The following is a 20,244-nucleotide window of genomic DNA, read 5'->3' on the forward strand; positions in this document are numbered from 1 at the left end:
GTCCTTCTAGATGGAAGTTTGGAAGGTGGGTTCAAACATCTTTGAATTTCTGCAGCACATCTTGTAGAGAGTACACACTGGTGCTGCTACTGAGTGTTGGTGGTGGAAGGAGTGGATGTTTGTGGGTGTGGTGCCAATCAAATGGGCAACTTTGTCATGGATGGTGTCAAGCTTCTTGAGTGGTGTTGGAGCTGCATTTATCCAGGCAAATGGCGAGAATTCCATCACACTCCTCACTTCTTGCCTTGTATATGATGGATAGGCGTTGGGGAGTTAGGAGGTGTGGTGTTCACTGCAGTATTCTGAGCCTCTGACCTGCTGTTTTAGCTACTGCATTATTATGGTTAATCCCTTTGAGTTTCTGGTCAATGGTAACCTCTGTTGATAGTGGGGGATTTAATGATAGTAACACCATTGAATGTCAAAGAGTGGTGTTAGATTGTCTCTGTCTCTTACTGGAGTTGGTGAGTCAGTCATTGCCAGGCATCTGTGTGATGCCACTTGTCTGCCCAAGCCTGGATATTGTCCAGATCTTGTTGCATTTGAACGTGGAGTGCTCCAATACCTGGGGAGCTGTGAATGGTGTCGAATATTGTGCGAACATCCTCATTTCTGACCTTATGACAAAGGGAAGGTCATTGAAGCAGTTGAATGTGTCTGGGCCTAGAACACTACCCTGAGGAACTCCTGCAGAGATGTCCTAGACCTGAGCTAACTGACCTCCAACAGCCACAACTATCTTCCTATGTGACATGTATGACTCCAACCAGGGAAGAGTTTGCCCCCGATACCTATTGATACTGACTTTTCTAGAGTAGTTGTGCCTTTGGCATTGTCCCAATTTGTTAGGGTTCTCTTAGAATTCAAAGTACACACCCATTTCAGTGTTCAGTTGGGGCTACGGCACCCATTTAAGGGACGAGTGAACTTGCATCTGGAAACATTTCACATCACAGCTTTGAAAGCCCACATGGACAAGCCAAAGATTTAACAAATTTAAAATAAGTGGTAGTTTCCATAATATGCTGTGGTTCCTCCATCAACCAAACATTCATTTATTCGATACGGGAGGTAAGCAAGGTTTATACATTTTTAATCATCCTTTTTTTTCACCAGGATCATATATGGTCCAGTGTTTGATAAGTGCATCTTTTTTGAGTCAGAGCAACTGAAGCAAGGTAGATAAGAATTTGAACAGCTAATAATCATTGCCTGATATGTCTATCTTTATCAGTACTGTCCGCTTGGAAGGAGATTGGGTGAAGCACTGCCATCAGCATTCTGGTAACAATCGCATTGCTGAGTAAAAGGAATGCAGTGTAATTACCTGAAATCCTACCCCCATCCATCCAGTAACTGCCTCAGAGGCACCAAAACCACTGCAGGTTATTGGGTCCTTTTAGATATTTGGTTGATGCGTAGGGTTTGTTTTTATTTATGCCATCATAAACACAGTGTAAGGTTCTCAAAAAAGAATGCACGTTGACCTAAGTATCCGTAAAATAATTTTTATTTCCTGAAACATCCAGCCATCTTTTCTGAGCTTTCTGCATAAAGAGATTGTCACTGTCATACTGTGCCTCCCATATCTGTGTTTTTCAATGGGTTGGAGATGAGTGTTGATTTTTTTTTGAGGTCTGTCTAACGAACCACCCTCATTATTGTGTATAACTCTCCTCCAAAGTTAGGAACATTTTAGTCTCCTTCCCTTCTATGACTTTTCCAAAATAGCTCCCATTTTTGCCCATCTCACCCCATCTTCTGCTGAAATCTACACTCATGCCTTTTGTTATTCTCAACTTGAGGACTTGCAATGTTTTCCTGGCTCCCACTTCTACCCTCTCAAAAGCTAAGGCCATCCATGAATGTTGCTTCTTCTGTCTCAACTCACACTGTATCCCATTTCTTTATCTATGCCTACAGTTCAGCATTGCTTCCCTGTTAAATATCTTGCTTTTAAAATTCTCATTCATGTTTTGAAATCCCTCTAGGCCTTTGCCCCTCACTATCTCTAATCTTTCCCATACCATAAATCCTTTTATGACATCTACACTTCTCTAACTTGAGCCCATCTGTTGCCTAGACCATTAGCTTTGAAATTTCCTCCTGATTCCTCTCCATCTCTATCTCTCTTTCTATCTCATTTTTTTCTCCTTTTATGCTGTTTCTGAAAACCTGCCTGTCATGTTGGTTATCTGATCTAAATTTGCCTAGATGATTTGATGTCGTAGTTTTTATGTTCCTTGTGATATTTTATGATGTTATAAGTGCAACATAAGCATATGCAGTCGTTATTCAATCAACAAAATCTGAGTAAATTGTTTGGCATTACTCTAATTTGTTAATGCCAAATGTTGCTGACCAGATGATGAATCGAGGTTCATGACAAACCCACTCACATTTTTACCTCCAAACTAATAGTCAAAAATATTTTTCAACTTATTTGCAGGAAAAAAAATACACTTTTTTTAAAAGAGCCTGAGGGTATTTTAAATACACTCAAGAATTATTTATGTACGGATGTAAGTGTATGAAGGGTTTGTTTAAGGTCCATGTTTGTACCCAATGTATCTCATGTTGCATATGAATAAATGCTATTAAAAGATTCAGCCTTTTTTGGTCATCAGCATAAATGAGGTAAAACATTGGCTGTATATTAAGTCTTAGCTAAGCTCTTTGAAAGATATTATATATTACATATTCCATTATTTATATATAATAAAGTAAGAACTAATATACTCATTTTTAATGACTTCTTAAACTGGATTTTATACAGATTCAACACATTCAGCCTCATTTTACTGTGTAATATGATTCAACACCTGATTGGGTGGCATAATTTAAATCAAAAACAAAACAAATTTAATTTTTATTTTTGTAATAGTAGTTAGCTAAGTTGATTGGCTGTGTTTATCTTCATACACATACTTTGATTTTTTTTTTCTCCACAAGTAATAAAGCCTTAAAGATTCTAATAGTTTCTAACATTAACTCTCTTGAAGGGTAAGTTTGCACTTGTGATTTCCTTGAGGTTGCACGGAGTGTGAAAACATAAGATAGGAGCAGGAGTAGGCCATTCAGCCCATTGAGACTGATCTGCCATTGAAGGTCATGGCTGACCACCCACCTCCTTGCCATATTGCTATGTTATTCCCATATCCTTGGATTTTCTGGTTACTGATGTAATCAATCGATCTCTGTTTTGAACTTATTCAATGACTAAACATCCTCAGCCTTTGAAGGTTGAGAATACCAAATATGCAAAACCTTCTTAATGAAGAAGTTCCTCATCGTCTCACTCCTGAATAGCTCACCCTTTATTCTGAGGCTGCGTCCCTTGGTTCTAAATTCCGTCAGCCAGTGGGAAACACGTTTTCTGCACCTACAGAGATGTGCCTTTCAGAATTTTGCATGCCTCTGAGGTTGCCCCTCATTGTTCCAAACTCTGGAGAATACAGGCCTAGTTTCCTCAGTCTATCCTGTGTCCTATTATTCCAAGAATCCATCTGGTGAACCTTCAGTCCACTTCCTGTGTGATAAGTGTATACTTCCTTAGGCAAAGGAACCAGGACTTTACACAATGCTTTAGGTGCAGCCTCATCAGTTTTCTATATGATTGAAGGAGATTTTCCTATGAGGAGTGATTGAGTAGATTGAGCCTGTACTTATTGCCATATAGAAGAATGAAATGTACAAGATTCATGGGGGATTTGACAGGGAAGATGTAGAAAGGTTGTTTCCCCTTGTGGGAGAGTCTAGCACCAGACAGCATAATCTCAGAATAAGGGGTCACACATTTAAAGATTTGAGGATTCTTCTGGCGATTATAAATCTGTGGAATTCTTTACCTCCAGAGGCCTGTTGAGGCTGTGTCATTAAGAATTTTGAAGACTGAGGTAGACAGTTTTTTAATCATGTGGTGAATCAAGAGTTATGAGAAAAAGACAGGAAGGTGGAATTGAGGAATGCGAGATCAGTAATGATCTCATTGAATGGCAGGATGGACTTGATGGGCTCAATAGTTTATATCTCCTATGCCTGTGCCTCAGTGTGCAAATCCCTTTGCAGTAATGGCTAATATGATATTTGCCTCCCAAGTTGTTTACTACACCTGTCTGCTAGCTTTCAGTGAAAACTGGTAGACCTCCATAAATTTTTCATCGGTGAAGTCAGTAAAATCTGTCATTTTTTCATCAGACAAAGGATAAACACTGTATGCAGCAAATAAAACATTGCTCAACTAAGAGGCATCTTAAGTCATTGCCTTTCGCCATCATTTTTCATTCTTGAACTGTGAACACCATGTCTCATTTAAAGAATATCTAACATTCAGCTCATACTTGTATGTTGCTCTTCTTTGTTTCTGTGCAAAGGATTCCTCCATTTTAGAACACCTTCTCATAACAACCATATTGTGTGTCCCTTGTATTTTCGAGAATCCACCCTTAAGGACTCAATGTTGTGTAAATACAATATTATGACTCTTCCTAGCAGTGAGCCTGATGTGAATTTGGAAACTGCCCATGCACAAATCGGTGCCTGTGCTGTAGTCTCTGCTTCATAACTTGTAATGTGTTTTATTGTCTGAAATAAATGAATGCACTGATGAAATCAGTCCCAATGAGTAATTCATTATTAGACAAATATCATTAACATGATATGGTGGACAATGATGAAAAGCATCGTGCTGACGTCTATTATGCTTGAACTGCCAGCAAACAAGTTAACTTTCAGGTAGAATACATATTGACAGTTTTAATTCATGTTGAAGTACACAAGACAATCTTTGTCTTTGTTACAACATTGGGGAATGTTGAAAACACATATTGCTGGTAAGCGGAAAAATACCTTTCGGGAGATTAGTTTAACACAGTTGAGAACAGCAAGTGATCAGGCTGTGTGCTTATATTGATAGCAAGCAAGGAAATTTCAAAGGCATATTGTCAAATATCCATAAACTTCCCTAGTTTAAATCCTATCACAGCAGATCTCCAAGCAGAATTTAACATGTTTAAACAGCCTTTAGAGCTATAGTTTTTAATCAGGCGAATAAGATTTGTTTCATGAGTAGGAATAAAGCTCTACACAAATGTAAAACATCAAAATTAAAGAGCCGAGAGATGCCAAAAGCTGTTAGTCACATTAGAGGAACAGTTCTGAATCAGATTAATCTTAAATACTTAGCTGACCAGAGTTCATTCTCTTTAAATAGAAGCCTACAGAACCCATAGACCATTTTGTGAACACATTCAGAAAAAAGGGCTCATTATACAATTTTTCAGATATGGAACTAAGAAGCAGAATTATTGAGTTGGTGATTGGTATCCACATGGAGGCTTTCCTGAAAGGTTTGCTAGACAATGATTTACAGTCAAAGAACTACTGAAAGATGGATACAAGTACAAACTTTCCTCACAGGTTGTTGAAACTTACAGATCCCGGGTACAAACTCAATGGTTACCTTTGTCCCTAAAACACACAAACATAAGAAGATATATGGAAGATGTGATCTTCTGCATGCACAGTGGAAATATCCAGCTTTCAATCAATTTTTCTGATTTAGACTTTATCATCACATGTACTCAAGTACAAAAGCATAGAGTACAGTGAAAAGTTTTCAGTGTTGCCACACACAGCATCATCTCGGATACCAGTACCTTGGTACAAAAGCTTAAGAACAAGGTAGAAAGAAATAAGGAATAAAGTTAAAAGTTAAACATTACAGTCACTAAGTGTTTCAGAATCCCCTCCAACAACTAATGCACCATTGAAGTCAGACTCACAGGTCTATAGCTTCCAGGCTTCTCCTTTTATAGGCTTTCTTAAACAATGGCACAACATTAGCCACACTCTGGTCCTCAGGTACTTCACCTGCCTTTTATAGATGATACAAATAATTCTGCTAGGGCCCTCACAATTTCCTCCTTAACTTTCCACAATGGCCTGGGATACCCTTGATCAGGTCCTGGAGATTTATCTGCCTTTTTTCTCAGACCGCCAGCACTTCCTCTTCTGTAATGTGAATTGTTTTCAAAACATCAATAGTTATTTCCCTGAATTTTGTAGCCTCCAATTTTTTTTTTGTCCGTAGTAAAAACTGAAGCGAAATATTCATTGAAAACTCTCCATCTCTTGAAATTTAACACAAAGACAACCTTGCTGATCTTTAAGGGGTCCTACCTACTCTCTCTGACTAGTTGCTCTCACTGTTAATTCAAACAAATTCTACAAATACACATCTACATCCTTATCTGCGAAGGCATATCTCATATCCCCTCTTTGCTTTCCTGATTTCTTTCTCAAGAATGCCCCTACTCTCTCTATACTCTTCAAGTGGTTCAGGTGATTCCAGCTGTCCATATCGAATGTATGATTCTTCTATTATTTTTAACTAAAACTTCACTATCTTTACTCATCCATTGTTTCCTAATCTTACCAATGGAGAAAGAAATGAAAGTTTGAGGCAAAGGCTCGGGTCACATCAAAACTTCAGAATACCATCTCTGAGCTGATAAGGTCTTTAAGGGATACCTCCACTTGAACGGCTGTAAAAGAAAAATCGGAATCAGAAAGAGCTACTAACTCTGGATTGATGAGACAATAACATGATTGTCAGTTACCAAGAAGATTTGCAACAACTCACACACACAAACGATCAGGTGTGTGGGAACCGCCACAGAAACACTGGTTTGAGCTCAAAGCGTTGCTGGAGAAAATGTCAGTCCTGCAAAAATCAGTGGAGATGCACAGCGAGCTTGGAGAGCTGCACAGGAGGTAGTCTGTTCAGAGATAAATGTTACAAATGATGCTGTGGTGAAAGAACTCACATGGTAGAAATCAGGCGACTGTTGAAGCAACCAGTGAAAGAGACCCAGACTTGATAGAAACCATAAAAGGAAAGTACTTTGAGAAGGTGGTCAGTCATTCGAACAGATATGAAAGAGTAAAATATATCCACTGACAAAGGCTAGACTTATAATTAAATTAAAACAACCCAAGATTTAAAACAAAAAAAAGCTACAGAATGAATTGAAATGATCAAAATTGTAAGTGGCAAGAAGATTTTAGTCACTCAACAGATTAGTTTATGAAATCAGGCTTTGGCTAATCTGGTTAAAACTTACTTGGTGTTTCAGAATAACCAAACTCATCACTGTGCATGCTCCAACAAGCATACCAACATTCCAGATAAAAATGTCACTTCTTGGGTATCTCTTGGACTAAACCCATGAGGCAGTGAACACCCAGTTATTAAAACCTGCAATAATACTGATCACGGAGACCAGAGCAAGACAACATATCCACTTCCTTTTCACAGAACTGTCAACTGAAACCTTTCCATTCTATGGGGTTTTCCCCTTCGCAAAAACAAATAAATTTGTGATTCTTCTAAATTGAAAGCAAGCTAATGCCTTTCCAATATCTAGTGTCTTTGGTTATAGAACACTCATAATGCAAACACTAAGCACCAAACTGTCCAGGAACTTCTCTCACAAACTGTTTTAAAAATCATGGCTGCAGAAAGGCACACAAGTGCATTATCAAACTTTCCGTCTCTTAAAAGAGACTTAAAATTGAAAAGAGTGGTGTGGGAAAGAGGGTTTCCTTTTCATGGGGCACTGACATCAGTTCTGGGACAGGAGGGATCTATACCACCGGGATGGACTCCACCTGAACAGGGCCCGGTCCAGTGTCCTGGCGAAAAGGGTAAACAAGGTGGTCAATAGGACGTCAAGCTAGTAAGTAGGGGGAAGGGAGGAGTGAGCATACAGGGAGTATAGCAGTTATTTGAAAGCAAAGCAGCAGGTTAGCTGGTGACGAGGAAGCTTCAACTCCATTGAAAATTAGGAAAAAAAGTTAAAGGGAAGGGGCACTTAAGAGCTGTTAGTAAATGAGGTAATAGGACCCAAAAAGAAGGTGCAAAACCTGGCATTAGGGCACTTTATCTGAATGCTCGGAGCATCCAAAACAAGGTGGATGAGTTGACGGCGCAAATCATGGCAAATGGGTATAATTTGGTGGCTATTACAGAGACACGGTTGCAGGATGGCTATGACTGGGAGTTTAGTATCCAGGGGTATCAAACTGTTCAGAAGGACAGACAAGAAGGTAAGGGAGGTGGTGTTGCTCTAATTTTTGAGGACAATATCAGGGCAGTAGTGAAAGATGATATAGGTTCTACTGAACAAAAGCTTGAATCCACTTGGGTGGGAATTAAGAGTAGCAGGGAGAAGAAGTCACTGATAGGTATGGTCTCTTGGCCACCAAATAATGACATCGTGGTGGGGCAGGCAATAAACATAGAAATAGCTGATGCATGTAAAAATGGTACAGCAATTATCATGGGGTATTTTAAATCTACATATCGATTGGTCAAACCACGTTGGTCATGGCAGCCTTGCGGAGGGGTTCATAGAATGCATCTGCGATAATTTCCTTCAACAATATGTAATGGAACCTGCAAGGGAGCAAGCTATCCTGGATCTAGTCCTGTGTAATGAGACAGGAATAATTAATGATCTCACAGTTAGGGATCCTCTCGGAAGGAGCGATTACAGTATGGTCGAATTTAAAATACAGATGGACCGTCAGAAGGTTAAATCCTGTACCAATGTCCTGTACTTAAACAAAGGAGACTATGATGGGATGAGGGAGGAGTTAGCTAAGGTAAAATGGGAGCAAAAACTTTATGGTGGGCCAATTGAGGAACAGTGGAGGACTTTCAAAACAGAAGTATATTCCAGTGATAAGGAAGAACTGTAGGAAATGAAACAGTCAGCCATGGATGTTTATGGAAATAAAGGAAAGTATCAGATTAAAAGAAAATACAAAAAAGCAAAGATTAGTGGATAACCAGTAGACTGGGAAATTTTTATAGGCCAACAGAAAGCCACAAAAAAAAGTTATAAAGAAGAGTAAGATAGATTATGAGAGTAAACCAACTCAAAATACAAAAACAGGCAGCAAAAGTTTCTATAAATATGAAAATTGTAAAACAGTGGCGAAGGTAAATATTGGTCCTTTAGAGGATGAGAAGGCCAATTTAATAACGGGGAATGAGGATATAGCCAAGACATTAAACAGTTATTTTATGTCGGTCTTCACAGTGGAAGACACAAATAACATGCTGAAAACTGATGGCAAGAAAGTTATAGGAGGTAAGGACCTGGAAACTATCATTATCACTAAGGAAGCAGTGCTGGGCAAGCTAATGGGGTCTAAAGGTAGACAAGTCTCCTGGCCCTGATGAAATGCATCCCAGGGTACTAAAAGAGGTGATGGGGGAAATAGCAAATGCTCTAGTAATTATTTACCAAAATTCACTGGACTCTGGGTTGATTCCCACAGTTTGGAAAACAGCCAATGTGACGCCACTGTTTAAAAAGGGAAGTAGACAAAAAAAAGGTAACTATAGGCCAGTTAGCTTAACTTCAGTAGTGAGGAAAATGCTTGAATCTATCATTAAGGAAGAAATAGCAAGACATCTAGATATAAGTTCTCCCATTGGGAAGACCTAGCATGGGTTCATGAAGGGTAGGTCATGTTTAACTAATTTAGTGGAATTCTTTGAGGACATTACTTGTATGGTGGACAATGGGGAACCTGTAGATGTGGTGTATCTGGATTTCCAGAAGGCAATTAACAGGGTGCCACACCAAAGGCTGCTATAAAAGATAAAGTTGCACGGTATTACAGGTAATGTTTTGGCATGGATAGAGGATTGGTTGACATTTAGAAAGCAAAGAGTAGGGTAAATGGGTGTTTTTCTGGTTGGCGGTCAGTGGCTAGTGGTGTGCCTCAGGGATCAGTGTTGGGACTGCAATTGTTAACAATTTACATAGATGATTAGGAGTTGGGGACTGAGTGTGCTGTGTCAAAGTTTGCAGATGTCACTAAGATGAGTGGTAGAGCAAAGTGTGCAGAAGGCACTGAAGGTCTACAAAAGGATATAAATAGTTTAATTGAGTGGGCAAAGGTCTGGCAGATGGAGTACAATGATGATAAAGTTGAGGTCATCCATTTTGGTAGGAATAACAGCAAAATGGACAATGTTTTAAACGGTAAAAAATTGCATCACACTGCTAGGCAGAGGGACTTGGGTGTCCTTGCGCATGAATCGCTAAAAATAGGATTGCAGGTGCAGCAGGTAATTAAAAAGACAAATGGAATTTTGTCTGTCACTGCTAGAGGGATGGAGTTTAAAAACAGGCTATGCTGCACCGGTATATGGTCTGGTGAGGCCACACCTGGAGTACTGTGTGCAGTTTTGATCTCCTGCCTTAAGAAGGGATATACTAGCAGTGGAGGGTGTGCAGAGGAGATTCACTTGGTTGATTCCAGAGTTGGCAAGGTTGGATTATGAGGAGAGACTGAGTAGGGTGGGATTATACTCATTGGAATTCAGAAGAATGAGCGGAGATCTTACAGGAACATATAAAATTATGAAGGGAATAGATAAAGGTAGAGGCAGGGAGGTTGTTTCCACTAGCAGGTAAATCTAGGACGAGGGGGCATAGCCTCAAAATGAAGGGAAGCAGATGTAGGACTGAGTTCAGGAGGAACTTCTTCACCCAAAGGGTTGTGAATCTGGAATTCCCTGCCCAGTGAAGCGGTTGAAGCTATCTCGCTGAATGTGTTGAAGGCAAGGCTGGATAAATTTTTGAACAGTGAAAGAATTAAGGGTTATGGTGAATGGGCGGGTAAGTGGAGCTGAGTCTCAGAAAGATCAGCCATGATCTTATTGAATGGCAGGGCAGACTCGAGGGGCCAGATGGCCTACTCCTGCTCCTAGTTCTAATGTTCTTATCTTCCTTTTACATGGAGATCAAAACCTATATGCAGCTATTTGGGAGGCAGTGGCTTGTGGTGTTATCACTGGACTGTTAATTCAGAGACCCAGATAATGTTCAAATGGTGGAATTTGAATTCAATAAATATCTGGAATTAAAAGTCTAATGATGACCATAAATCCATTGTTGATTGTTGGGGAAAAACCCATCTGGTTCATTAATGTCCTTTAGGGAAGGAAACTGCCATCCTTACCTGGTCTGGCCCACATGTGTATCCAGACTTACAGCAATGTAATTGACTCTTAACTGCCCTCTGGGCAATTAGGGATGGGCAATAAATGCTGCCTGGCCAGCAACGTCCTCATCCCATGAATGAATAAGGAAAAGAATCCAAACTTTAACTTTAACTAACTTTAAACAATTAATTGACATAATATTGGTAAATATTGATAAATACAAACCACAACCATTACATTTTAATTTGATGAATGTTCATGTTTAAGCAGTAAATTAGGAGTCAATTGATGCAGTAGAAACAATAATTGTTGCTGAAAGGTTGATCTTTAGGCATGTGTGAAAGTTGCCCTTGAGCAATAAATTATCACGATCGTTAGTGCTTGCTTCTAAACTTCCACAAAGCAGATCGTACAATTATTATGTTTGGAAGTTGTTCCTTGCCCTGTCCTGGCAAAGGGGTTTAAAATACACTATGGCACCTCTATTTCCCACGCAAAAAGAGAATATTTTCTCTGATTTAATGTGAGTTAAGCACTATTTACTATGCTGTTGCACATTTAGTTGGCTTACCTTATAAAATATGAGTTAAATAATCTTACTTCTGTGTTGTCCTTCTTAGAAGCAAGGATTGGACTGCATGATTACAGCATTTTACTCACGGAGGGAAAATGAGTGGCAAAGGAGAGAAGGCAAAGAGTGGTATCAGGGAAATCAGTGAGTGGATGAGGGATTGGAGAAGGGTGAGGATGGGGTCAGGAGCATTGACAAGTAGAATAGGGGTTGACATGAAGACAATGAGTAGGGTTGGAGGCATCAAGGAGTGAAGTTTGTAACGCCTCCCTATCCTGGGTGTGGTGGGAGATGCTGATGGGGACAGTCTGGTACTGACAGAGCCTGGGAGCAACTGTCCATATGTGGTTGGATGTCACATTGTTGACACTTTGTGCTCTTCCTACCAAATTCCCTCTGCCATTCAGTCTGAGGATAATTTAAGGTTTAATATGGTGTGTCTTGGGATCTTACAGAAACTCTTAAGGATGATGTGTAGAGGGGCTAGGATCAGAGGGTTTGGTGTCAGCCAGTAGGCTCAGAGGGGGAAGGTGGCATGTCCATTTGGAGAATGATAGTCCAAGGGCAGTTTGTTGATGTCAGCCAAAGGTCTGGAGAAAATACTGTCCTGGAGATCTGTCTGTTGACCTTTCAGTAGGGTTTAAGAAGGGGCAGCAGGGGATCATTGCCAGAATGGATGAGAGGGTCAAGGCTTGGCTAGGAGAGTGGGATTACTGGAGACATTTGTAGAAATTGGGGCAAGGGTGGTTATGGCATAAAACTCAAGATTTATGATGGGGTGTACCAAACAGCATTGGAGGACACACAAGGCTGTGAAAAGAGGACAGTAAGACAGTGACCACCAGGGCCTCCACATGGGAAGGGAGAGCATAGAGGAGCAAGTGGACATCATTAAAGTGTAATTCTAGGGTTTAGAGGGTAGAGATGACAGTTATAGGTGAAGTTTAATGTGGTGGGCCTTCGTGTAGGGAGCCTATGGATGGAAAGAGGCTGTTGGGGTTGTGCGAAAGATAAGGGACATGTTGGCTTTTGAAGGTTACCTGGCAACCAGTCTTGGTATATTGCCAATGGTGTCCACTGTGAGTTGCCTTCCCTGTCATCGCTTTCCATTCTCTAGATGTGAAGTGCTACCAGTAAATAGCTGGGATAAGGCTTAGGGTGGGCAGAGTAAGTGTCACTTTGATGGGGAAAGTGCAGAATAAATGTTTGATGGATGTTAGGACATTGTAGCAACTAATACGTGAAACAGCCATTTGCAAGGCCCAACTACATTTAATTTCCAATTATTTTATCCTCCGTTCACTATGCACACAAAGTAAAGGTGCTTTGGGGTCAGATGCTGGTCAAAGGCAGCTTACAACATGCCACTGGTGCTTGCAAATTGAACTTCTTTCCACATAATGGACCCAGTCTTTGATGGCAGGATTGAAGGAGTCAAATTTCGCCAAAAAATAGCATGATCCTAAAAATGCTTCCCCAATTCAAATATGACTGTTGTGTGTGACTTTCTTCAGAAACTTGCTTTTTGGTCATTGCCACTGAAATAACTTCACAGAGGCTGGCATCCCGTCACCAAGTCATCCTTTATTTACATGTGAAGAATCATTGACACTACTCCATGTTCTTCAGACCTAGCTGTCAGAGGGAACAGAATCTCTGGCACCCCTGTTTATAACCGTCAGCCAGATTGGAGCTGTTAATTTGTCAGGGAACCCATATTCTATGAGGTCCACCTGGCTGACCTCATTACAATCACTGCAGATAAGCTGTAGTGAATGCAGTCAAAAGTTGACTGTGTGTGGGTCTGGTGTTCAACTCATGTTGGAGCTTTGCAGGCACTACCTTCTCGATGACATTGCATTGTCACTTTATCAGTGTGACAGCTTCCAAGTTACTGCACATGCTGAATCTGAATGTGGATAGATGATAACAATGTCTCTTGTTATTAAAGTGCAGCAAGTCCGTCTCGTTGTTGGGTGAAGTGTGCTCAGTTCTCATCTGCTTGGTATGCCACCAGGGACTGTTCTGAGATCTAAGAAACTTTCTTTGTCCTCCATATCCCATTTTTTGATAATTTCCACTGAAAGTCCTGGGTCTCTGCTGGCACGTTGGAATGTTTGTCGCTGTGGCTGCTTTCCTAAGAAGGTGACGCAGATGTAGGAGGGCCAGTGCTGATGGCAGGTTCAGGAACAGCAGCAGCCTTGACGCAGGGAGGATGAGGAACAGCCAGCTCACTTGCAGCTGTGTGGCCGGATAGGATGCATGGTGTGCTCAAGCATCAACTCTGTTTCCTGGGGATGAACAAGGCGCAGTGCCAGTTGGTGGCTCCATATGTCACGGGACACGGAGGTGGAAATGTGCTGGATGGTGGAGCAGGACCTGAGGGCTGCAGAAGTGGGAGGCTATCTACTCCGCCTGCAGCTGTACAGTCTGTGCCATTCTGAAAGTCTACACTACTGGCTTTGTCGAGAGAACAATGGGTGACCTGTGTGGGATCTTTCCGTCATGCATCCAAAATACATCAGGACAGAGACTCATGCCATCCATTGCTAGTTTGTTCCTCCATGACAAGGTCAGTGCTGCAGCCTGCACAGTGAGATTAGGGAACATGACTGGCTCCCCCTACATCGAGTATACCCATGTGGCAATGAGAGGGTTGTCTCACAATGTTGCAGAATTTATCAAGAGATCTGTGATCACCATTACCACTTCATGGAGGTAGTACCTGCTCAACTGGCAGTTGAAATGACTCCTCCTTTCTGGGGTACTCTTGCATACTTGGTGGATTTGAATGTTCAGGTGCGTTAAAAAGTTGGTTATTGGGACAACGTATGCCCACTAAGACCATGGTTCATGACATTATTTCACAACCTCCTGACTGATTTAGAGGGGAAGTTTAAAGCCACCCATGCTTCGACCAGGTCCAGGATGGAGTATAGAACTCCTGAGAATTTGATCCCCTTGCTTCGACTGGTCTGGGTGTCTCTTTAGTCTGGACAGAATGTGCTGCATCATCCTGGCATGCTGTGCTGTGTAGGCACTGACGTGATTTGCTGGATGCTGAGGAACTGGGGAATGGCAATAGTCTTACGAGAAGGAGGAGGAAAAGGCCATTGAGCAGGATGAAACTGTTGCTGTCCATTACAGAGCTCAGCTGGGTTGGGTGCTGCACCTATTCATTCCAATAGATAAGAGCTGGGTACAATAATCAGCGAGATATTTTAAGAAACTGGAGTAGCTATTCAACCCATCAAGCCTGTTCCATTATTCATTAAGACCATAACTTATCTTCTACCTTCCTATACTGTTCCCGTATTTTTAGATTTACTTGGTATCTACACTAAGAAATTTAAAAACATAGGAGCAGGTGTAGGCTATCTAAGGAGCAGGAACATGTCATCTGCATTTCTAACACTCCAAGGAGCAGAATTGGACAGTCAATACATTTAAATATCAGAGCTGATATTTAAAACCATCAGCTCCATTTACTTTTTAGTATTAGATTTTCCTAGCCATATCTTCTTCAGTTATATTAGTTTATCCAGCTCAGACTTGGGATTTTTAAGCTTCTTGGGCAGAAATTTGTTCACATAACATAGTGCAGACTAGAGATAATGGGAACTGCAGATGCTGGAGAATTCCGGAGGGAGGAGGGTAACTTCTTCAGGTTAGGCATCCTCCGGAGGGAGGAGGGTAACTTCTTCAGGTTAGTGCAGACTATGCTGATTCTCTGTGATTATATGCAAGCAACTTCGATGGTACTAATGACACGTGCAGCTTACTTTTAGGGAATTGACACAAATCTGTGTAACACTGCTTATGCAAGTACATTTCTGCTTCCTCTATTTTGTAAACATTGTGGGAAAGTTAAGTATATGACACCCCTTCACAACAGTTTTACCAATTATAAGAAAAAATTTAGGAGGAATTTCTTTGCATGGGGCGTGGTGAAAATTTTGAACTCATAGCCATATAGCGTGGTTGAAACATTGATATGTGTGCATAATTGAGGAAGAATTGGTGGTGTGGGAGAAATCTTGGCTGAAGTATAATCTCCCATGTGGACTAGTTGGGTTGAATTTGTCTGCTGCTTTCCTGTGTTAGAGAATCTACCTGGTTGTCTGTGTGGAAGACATTGTGTCTCTGTGAAACTAATCATAGGCATGGTCACACATTTTCATTGGTTCATAGCAATGGCAAAAATATTGAGTCTTTTCTTCAACAGTAAAAAATGTCAAATCAACACGAGCCAAATCAATTTCTTCAGTTCAATCTGTTGTCCAAGCAGTATTACACCTAATGCTACCAAAAAGTAAGACATCCTACACAATAAGGCAAAGAGAATTGCTCCTCAAGGGTACATCATGTGTGTAGTAGGAAGGCAGCTATTTTTCAATCTCTCAAAAATACTTTATTCAATGTCATGTAATGTGTAATATTAAATCTTATGATCCCTCCAAGCTTTCAATTTTGCAAGTAGATACATTCCAGAAAGGCCACAGAATATGTCTACTATGAGAAGACAAACCCAATGCTTTTGGCTCTAAAGTCCTTACAACAGCTCAGGCAAACTATTCCAAAATCAAATGGGAATTACTTGCTTCTGTTTTTGGAATGTTGAAGTTCGACATGTACCTTTTCAGCAAGTGTTTCATTGCTTATACGGACAACAAACCATTGCAAATGATCTTTCTTAACTTCTCACAATTGTGTCTTCACAACTGCTTATTAATATCCAAGTTCACAGTTTTTTAAGTACAATACGAAGCATGCTCAAAGCTGATTATTCCTAAAGCTCCAAAAATGCTCCAGCAGACTTCCACACTTTACAAAGAACGAAGATATTCCACTGGACCTAAGAGGCTATTGCTGAAACATGTTCAAAGTTAGTCACCACGTCAATCTGCTTCATTTTTGTCACAGTCAAGCACAGCAGATTCTACAAGCTACATCTGATCTGATCTGGTTGCAACAGCTCAGTATGACTGGTATCAGTGGGAGGTCTAAATACATTAAACAAGTTCCTGAGCAAGTACATTCTTTCTGGTCTTTAGAGACAAACTAGGACTCTGTAAGAATGTAGCTTACAAAGGTAAACAAAGGTATATCCCACAAGTTTTACGTTAAGAGAAGCTTAAAAATATGCACGTAGGTAAAATGGGCAAGGAGGGAAAAAACAAGGAATTGGCATTTGAATCCATCTAGATATTTACTAACTGAACTGCATTAATCTCTCTGTTGGCTCTGCTAGTCAAGTCATGGGAAGCATATCAACTCCATCAAACTCAACAATTGAGAGTACATCTCTTTCCGTCAGAGGTTTCTCTTGAACCATATTGCAAGATCACAGCTAATTCTTACCAAGTCCAAGGATATGACTGTACCCTGGCGACTAGCTAATTTAACAAAATTCCTTTTGATAGTTGAATCAAAGATACCACTAGAGCAACAATTACTGACATTAATCGACATACTCACTATGTTTGGTGTTCCCTCAACAAATTTGTTTGACAACAGCCTGAAGTACGCCAGTGCATCCATTCAAGGCATGGCCAGTAGCTAGGTTAGAATCAATAGGAACCTTACGTTGCAGAACAATTCAGCCCAGTAAATCTGCCAACCCAAGACCAAGAACTCCAACCCAATCCCTGTAACCATGCTTTTCCCATGGCCATTCCACCTAGTCTGCACATCCCCGCACACCACAGACAAATTTATGCATGGCCAATCCACCTAATCTGCAGATCTTTGGACTGTGCGAGAAAAGGGAACGCCTGAAGGAAACCCACACAGACACAGGGAGAACATGCAAACTGCACGTAGATGGTCATCCAAGGCTGGAATTGAACCTGGGCCCGTGGCGTTTAGGCAGCAGTGCTAACCACTGAACCAATGTGCCACCCAGGTTATTCAACACACTGCCACTCTCTTCATTATCCTCAATCAAATGATCTCACAGAACACGCCATTCATACAGGGAAGAATGAATGGACATACCATATATTAGAGTTGATCTTTCTCTGCACCATCTCTGTAACAGTATATTCTGCATTCTGTTCTGTTACCCAGATGTATTTATGTGATGTATGATTTGTCTGGATAACATACAAAACGATACTTTGCACTGTGCCTTAGTACACGTGGCAGTAAAAAAATCAAATCAAATCAAACGATCATTAAATGCAAAGCTACTCATCAGGATAGCCATGTTAGCTTTATGTGCCAATCCTCAAGGCATTAGTTTACCTTAACTAGTAGTTCTCATGTGTGGAAGATGTATCCTCACAATGCTTCCATCAACCACTGTTACCATCTACTCACATTTTCATGATGCTCATTGATCATTCCATTTTACCACTTTCTCCCTTCTCTCCAACAATGCGTGCAGTTATCCCAAGTTGGATAAGGACAAAGTATCAAAGTTCAGGATCTTCCTGTACACAAATGGGTCCATGGAAAAATACAACGCTGTGTCCAGCCACGTTGTGTGACATTATCCAAATGAACAGTCAGATCTTACGGTGAAACAGATGACACTGTTCAACTGTACATGATCACCTATCTGTTATAAAGGATGATAACTCTTAATGCTGAAAGTATTACATCAGACAGCAAGTACACATCCATCTGCATGACATCCATACATCCAGAAAGAGATGTCACTCAATAGAGTGAAGTTACACAGCTAATTTATAATAATTATATAAGAATTGGACCTAGTTATGTTGTTGTCATTCCACCAAAGCAATATCTTAATGTATAATGATAATATGTTGATGTGCATCTCGCATGGGTTTATCAGAACAACTTTTATATTTTTTAAAACAAGAAAGCGAGATGTCGTATTATTGCACAGATATCAGGACAACTAGATGACATCACAACATGTTGTGCCACAGTGCAAAAGGTTGCCATCTGACTCTATACACAGTCAGTTTGTCAGATAAGTAAGCAGACAGATAGCAAATTGGCTAGTCAGTCAGGTCGGCAACCAGTTAACTATGTATACAATATAGTAGTAATTTAAGAATGTATATTGACCAGAGTGTTTCTGAAAGTCTGAGGTGTGATGTTAGTGCATGGAATTGGTTGTTAATAAAATTCCACATATTTGACTCATTGAATCTCTGCAGTATATATGACATGGGCAGATGTAGAAACTCAGAATCACATCAAGCTGCTTAAAATGAAGTTCCTCTATCTGGATACACATAATTAATTATGCAATACTGTTAAATTAGTTTTAAGTTAATTGTCATAATGAAAATAGTTTGCTTTTGCATCTAACCATTGAGATTGATATTACTCAGCTGTCCAAAACCTGATGCTTTGGAGAAAGTTACTTTTTGGTAAAGTAGCTGTAGATTGAATATCTCAAAACTTTAACCTGATTTGAAAAGGCTAGTCTGTCATCTTTAAGTAAGTAAGGACTGTGTCTTTCTCTTTTTGTGTTTTATAATTGTGGATTTAAGTGAGAAAAAAAAAGTTTAAGAAACCACGGATGGCTGGCGGATTGCTGCATGTTTGAAACTGAGTAACCCGACACTCACTGCAAGCATTATGTATGTAGCTGCTTGTGAACCAGTAACTGAAGTCATCACAAAGTCATAAAATCATACAACACAGTAAAAGACCCTTTGGTCTGAAGTAGCTTGTGATTGATCTGGAGCGGAGGAGTTGTATATAGATCAGCGAACTACAAGGTGAGAAGTGTGCTGTGAAATTCTGTGGAAGCAGCATTGGTTTACATGAGTGTTAAGGCTTTGTGTGTGTTTCCAATCTTCTGTGGCCTTGATGCCTATTATTAAAGACAGTGTCTGCTGACATCAGGTACCCCTATCAACAGCATATGTGTAAGCCTTCAGACTAGTTGGACTGAGGGTCTGTTTCCATGCTCTGTGACTCTATGTGCAGGAGCAAACATTCAGTACGAGCATGTGCAACGATGGCATTTGTATTTCTGATATGAAAAGAAACTGCATGAAATGGCTATTGAAATGGCCTGCCTGCCTAGACATATTTACATGGATTAGCATAGATTTTAAAGTGAATATTTGGGTGATTTTTTTTGTTTTTTTTTAGATATGCCATTGATCTAAGTCTTAGGTTCTAAGGAGAATGGCTGCAAGTGAATATTTGACTATCTCTGACCATACTATTGCTGTGGATATTTTTAATCAACCTGTTCAGATGTGTTAAGATACACTTCTTTAGTAGGTGAGTCTCGAACACATGCTTCCCACTTCAGAGATAGGAACACTACCGCTGTGCTAGAACAGTCCTCATCTAAAGTCACCAAAATTCTACTGGACCTTGGGGCTGCTGTCTCATCAGAGAGAGAAACAACTGTGGGTGGTTTTCTTTGAGGGTCACCATGCCTCAGGTGAGGGGAAAGATTGGGAAGGAGAGCCATTTATGGCAATCTCAGTGGTGTAGGAATTGAACACATGTTGTTAGCATCATTCTGCATCATGAATCAGCTTTCCAGCCAACTGAACTAACTGACCCGTACCTATAAACAAATATACAACTTAATGTCATTAGGTGCCCTTTGTCATTGTTAGAAGTGCGGCTTCCTTAAGAGTGAACCAGAATATATACTTCCTAAACTATCTGTTCAGGTATCACACACTTCTGCAGCAGATGA

The 20,244-nt window shown here is 40.4% G+C and overlaps 1 protein-coding gene across 6 annotated transcripts in view; it reads left to right on the forward strand.

Annotated features, from left to right (window-relative positions):
- Nucleotides 1-20,244, forward strand: part of wipf3 (WAS/WASL interacting protein family member 3) — a 95,581-nt gene that overhangs the window by 35,399 nt on the left and 39,938 nt on the right. Inside the window, exon 1 of one of the 6 annotated variants that reach the window (XM_059654270.1) lies at nucleotides 19,232-19,300. The exons of the other annotated variants lie outside the window; for them this stretch is intronic. The gene's annotated coding sequence lies outside the window, so the exon portion shown is untranslated. Of the gene's footprint in view, nucleotides 1-19,231; nucleotides 19,301-20,244 lie in introns of those variants that run through there. 6 annotated transcript variants of the gene reach the window in all.

Source organism: Stegostoma tigrinum, chromosome 2, assembly GCF_030684315.1.
Source record: "Stegostoma tigrinum isolate sSteTig4 chromosome 2, sSteTig4.hap1, whole genome shotgun sequence".
NCBI lineage: Eukaryota > Metazoa > Chordata > Chondrichthyes > Orectolobiformes > Stegostomatidae > Stegostoma > Stegostoma tigrinum.